Here is a 5900-nt window from a genome sequence, read left to right on the forward strand (position 1 = left end):
AAATACATCGGTCTTAATTTGGCAACTATAAAAATAAAGAAATATAAAAAAAAAAACTCCAAATTATTTTACAACATTAATACATTTTAATTTTTATTAGCAGGTAAAATAGCTTATTTTTATTTTAAAAAGTAAAACTTTATTTTTATTTTTATTTTTTTATTACTGACGTAACTTCCTCTTACATCGACGTGGCCTGGAATCAGTTTTAGCTGAACAGCTTCACCATAATCTACACAGTTTATGCTGTTTTTCATACTGATCTCCAGGCAGAGTCTGTTTTGCAGAGCCTAAATATAAACTAAGATAAATAAATAAACATCAAATATATAGGAGAGGGATGTAGTAATTGCAAAAATACCATGCAATATCCCTCATTCGTATGTACAAGAAATAATAAATAAATAAATAAAAACTATTGTCATTTTTGAAAACGGTTTCAACAATGCTTTGTTATATATCTAAAGTATGGAGTATTATTATATAACCCAACATTTATTTACCCTTCTCTGCAGCTCTGCTCTTGACTTATCTGGAGTGTTCCTTGGTCACTATGATGGTGTTTAATAATCTTCTCCAACAAACATCTTAGGCCTTCAAAAGGTCATTGTCACAATACAGTCCTTTGCTAATTAATGATTCCTGAGACACTGGCTTTCCTTTAAGGGTAAGGAGGACTGTGTAGATGCAAAACTAACACTGTTCAGATTTTTCTTTATAGATTTGATTGAAATCATCCTCTTTCATCCACTTCATGGTTATGCTCTACTTTGTGCTAATCTCTATAAAAATCCTTAAACAAATAAATTGAATTGTATGGTTGTAATGTGAGAAAGCTCTATCTGTAGGAATACTTTTGCAAGGTGCTGGAAACACTGCCAGTTCAAGAGGTCATGGGTGCTGAAACAAGTTGAGAAACACCACCTGCATGCAACACTCTTATTAAGCCACTATGATTTGGGGGTGTGAATGTCTCAACCATTTTGTCAAGGGTCATGCCCTCTAGTTAGAGACCAGCCCATCTGAGCTCACTCTACACCTTGTACACAAACAACCCAGAGTGACATCATTTTTTTTTCAGCTATCTTTGCATTACAAGAAACATAAAGCCTGCTTACCACAAAAGGAAGAAAATGGGTTGATAATATAATAACATATTTGCATACACTTGTTCTGGCACTAGCATTTCACAGTCACAATTTATTGAAACAGAGATGGATGTGTAATTAGAGAAATTAAAATGTATTTATCTGCAGTAGCTTACATGTGGGGATAAATGAAGTAGAAAACGTCATAGAATAACATGATATGATCAGTGCTGCAGGTGAGATATGCTCCTGCACATCTGCACTGTGATATGGAATATGAAGCTTGGCGTGTCTCCCTAAACTAAAAATAGAGCACAAAGAAAAGAAGACAGGCTTTTAGTGAGATAATTGTGACTAACCTCACAATCTACAGCTTTTGTCTGAAAGGTTCAGATGGCAGCTTGACAAACGGCACATTTGACCGACTTAGTTCACCAGGAGGTAACAATTATCTTCATATCAAGGATCATTCATATCAAGAGAGGCCGCTGGCTGAGGTGTTTACTATGCGTTGTGCACAGTTCACCTTTGGTAAAGAGAGCATGTGCGCGTGCGTGACGTGCGTGATCACCCTCTGGGCGGGTGGAGGTTTCCCCTCTCAAAATTCCACTTCCTGCTCTTTTGAAGCTGCACATCTACATGTGAAAATAAACAACTGCTCTTGCACATATGGAGCACATGCATACAATTAAAACAGACACAAGCCTTGCTCACTTTACAGGGTCACACAGGTGACATGGGGAGAAGTCTTCCTTGTGCATAAGCAAAATGTTTCTGGGTCATTTCAAAACACCAACTGCATGAAAGAGAACTTCATAGGATATGGAACATATTTCTATATATAAAAAAATACAAATACTGAATTTACAGAGCTGTTTGTAGTTTTAATCTCAAGTTGTGCTGTAAAAATCATAATTGAGCAAACAAAATGCAACAAAAAGCATAAGGCAGGATGAAAGATATGTCCATTTTATTTAAATGTTTTTGGGATCATTTTGAAGTCTCTTATAGGATGATCAACGAAAACATGCAATGATTTTGTAAGCCATGCGCTGCAACGAGGCAGAGGTGTGATTTTTCACACCTACATTCATCTGAACACTTGTTTCCCTTTGAACAGTTCTGAAACGGTATCTGGTCAAATCTGTGCTGCAGACGTGGCCACAGAGTTCAGGGAAAGGCATAACAATGAATCAGTGGTAGGAGAAGAAGAATTCCTGAAAAACAATAATGCGATGATGAACTGGATTAAACAGATGGAACAACAGATTGCTAGAAGAATGAGCGGATCAGTGGCATATTCCAGTGTACGTATTGTTTAACTTGTAGAAATGTTTCTAAGCTGGTTGTTTATGTGGCACACCTACAATTTTATTTTCCTATGAATTTTATGGGTATTTTTTAGGGGTACAATTATTATCAACAGAATCAGGTGAAAGCAGAAGAAAATGCAAATCTGTCCACAACAGGATGTAAATTTGAACATGCATTAATCCTGTTGCACTAGCAGAAAACAAAGCTACTGTGCATGCAGTGGGTGAGGGGTAAAGTCTGTCTAAAGAGCTGGCACTGGATATGAGATAATGTTTTACATAATTTGCTAGGGGCAGCAGGCATTATGGGAAGTCTTTGACAGGAACTCACCCAAAGGAAAATGCAAAACAAGCTCTACTGGTAGTCAGGTTCTGACAACTATTCAATGAAGGAAAAAAAATATGAGGCACTCAAGGTTGCAAGTAATAGAGTTAAATACATAATCATTCGTATGTACTTTGAAAAAAATACTCGTAAGCTTTAAACATTTTCATGTTTTGTGAAGACTTCACCAAAACGGTGAGGAGTAAAATAGTGTAGAAGTTTAAAGCATTGTTGTAAAACAATACTGCAAACTTTGAAAATTAAAAGGAGTTCTGGGTGTACAGCCATACATTGAAAGAAGATGAAACTTTTGCAAATCTACAAGGAGATAGCTGCCCACCTAAACTGACTGGCCAACCAAGTGAAGTAAACTAGAAAAGTAGCCATAGTGTCTCGGAAGGACCTGCAGAGAGCAACAGCTCAGGGAAGACACTCTGTTAGTATATAGAAATCTTGGTCATGGTCTCCACAGTGGCTGATGTTTTTGAAAGAGTTGCAAGAAGAAAGCCAAGTAGGATTCACAGTTTGCTACAGGCCAATTATGGAACACGGCAAACACATGAAAGAAGGTGATTTTATGGGCTAAGACCTAAATTCAACTTTTTGATCTGCATGAAAAATGCTTGCGCTTGATATCTTTCTGAACACGCCATTATCATTGTAAAACATGGTAGTGGTAGCATAATGCTATGGGGATAGGGATTTTTACTTTAGGCACAGGGATGAAACTGGTTTATGTGGGATAAATAAACCCACGTAAAAATGCACACAGTTGTTTTCAGGTTTTTTGGACAAAATTTGAAAACAGTGGACTACTTTCCTTTCATTTCCTGTTTTTGAACTGGATTGCTGGTCTGTCATCTAAAATCCTGACACAGTACATTGTAGTTTGTGGTAATAACATGACAAAATGTGACAAAATTTAGAGGTTATGATCACTTTGGAAGGCACTGTAAACAATTAATGTTATGATATTTGTATGCATTATGTTTTTGCAAAAAGCTACTTGTCCTAAAAATAGTGGGAATAATGTAAACTGCTGAGAACTAATAAACATCTAATCTATGATTATTCTTTCATCAACAGTTATCAGACCAAAAGTTTATATTTTTAACCTCACAACTACACACAATCACATCTACCAACTGGTTGACTTGGAATGCGCCTTTTTTCAGTGCTCTAGTTCACATACACATACAGGTAAGCAGACTATGGCACAACCAACAATGAGTATGTTTTGCTGTCCCAGCCCTGGATTTGAAAGCTAGATGGGATGATATCAAGGCAAGGAGCTGTCATTAAAATCATTCAAATGAGCCAACCTGTGCACACATGGCTTTGCAAAGTGGTCAGCCATTATAATGCCTGCCATCAACCTGTCCAATCGCGCCCATGCAAATGTCCCAGGCTGAACCTTCAATAGGTCTGAGGACTTCCTGTTTGACCTACTACAGGCAATTTGCATAGCCTCGTTCTCTTGTCTCAATTTGGTTTCAGATAACTATGTGCAGTTTGAAAATATTGCCCTCGAGGGAAAAGCAGTATTATATGAATATGGGGGTTTGTTCAAATTTATAAAGATAGTCACGGGAGTCAATTAAAAACAGGATTAAAAGTTGATAAAAGTGGGATTTAACAAATGTTGACCTTACATGCTGAACCACTTTATCAGACCCACTTTCTTTTATATGTGGGGGAATCTTGCATTGCGATCTGACATTCCTGCTATGTAATAAGGAATTTGAATGGAATAGAAATACCACCTCCTCGAGGCACAGGTGGTAATGCATGTGCACACAGGTGTGCGTAGGAATTGAAGCCTAGAAGTAATTGCATCTAAGCAACAGTGATGCATTACATCATGGATCGGTGATGATAATCATTGGAAATAAAAATCTGAGCCAAACCTTTAGAGAGCAACTCTGGATTAGCAAGCACATTTTATGCCTTTAATTTGTAAGTAATAACTTGGTGTAATAATTTGACTGAGTTTATTATAAGTACAGTGTTTGTTGCACGTAAAAGTGAGACTTTCTATCCATGGCAACATGTACAAGTGCATGTGTGTACCCCATTGTCCGCCCCCTATTATAATAGTTTATCCTGGGACAATAGGCTGTCCTGGGGTGATGGTAATTACAAGTGACCAGGACAATACGGTCGCGTATGGAGGAACTAATACAATGAGAAGACACATTTATACAAATAAAGCATTAAGTCCCCTCCTTCCTGCAATGAATGCTTGAGTAAGGACAGTTTTGGCACATGGACAATTCAAAAACAACACAAAAATAATCAGAACAAAAAACGAGCCTTGCTCTGGAAAATAAAGAGGGGGAAAAAATACAAGTTATGCAAGATCATTATTTTCTTACTCATCCTCTTGAGAATAGCTGCAGAAAAACAGGCTGAACTTGCTCTGTATTGTTATATGGGTCATATGCAATATTTGAGAAAAAAGAACTCAAAAAGAAAACGTAGGAATAGCTCAGCGAACATGAAAGCGCCAGAGCTATGAATTACACGAGCAATAAATTTCCACAAATAGTTTTAGTGCTACTGGATTTCTTTAACTTTGTTTGTGTAGGCGGGTTTTGTCGAGCGATGATAAGACAAGGTTTTGTTGCGAGTTTTATCGCAGGAAAACATCTGCAACAACACCAGCGGGGGCACTCCGCTGAGCAGGTGGCTGAACGCTGGAAGTACTCTCAACTTAATTTTCCTGGAGTGCAAACCTATTCTTGTTGGTCCAAAGACTTCCCTTCCCCTCTTGTTTTTTTTTTTTTCACGGGAAAAGAAGAAGCAAGTAAATGCACACAAAAAAGTTAAGCGCTGATGATAACGCAGAGAGCGCCTGAAACAAGGCTGTAGCGTAGTGAGCACTTCAGTAAAACTTTGTAAATGTGGAAAATATCTACTTTTCATGCATCAAAACTACAAGTTAAACCACAAAACGTAACTGTGAAGATATATATTTTTAATCATAGCCAAATAAAAAAATTTAAAACAATAAAATTTGATGTGTTATGTGTATTTAAAATCAGTCGGAAAATAGTCTGACTGCAAGTGAAGTATACAGCATTGTGATCATGCGCAGTGGAGCGAAGGCGCCGAGGAGCGCCAAATTGACCGGGATGAGAAAGGGAGGGGAGGAGCCCCCCTGCGAGTCCGCAG

The sequence above is a fragment of the Xiphophorus couchianus genome, chromosome 15 (genome assembly GCF_001444195.1).
Source record: "Xiphophorus couchianus chromosome 15, X_couchianus-1.0, whole genome shotgun sequence".
In the NCBI taxonomy this organism is placed as follows: domain Eukaryota; kingdom Metazoa; phylum Chordata; class Actinopteri; order Cyprinodontiformes; family Poeciliidae; genus Xiphophorus; species Xiphophorus couchianus.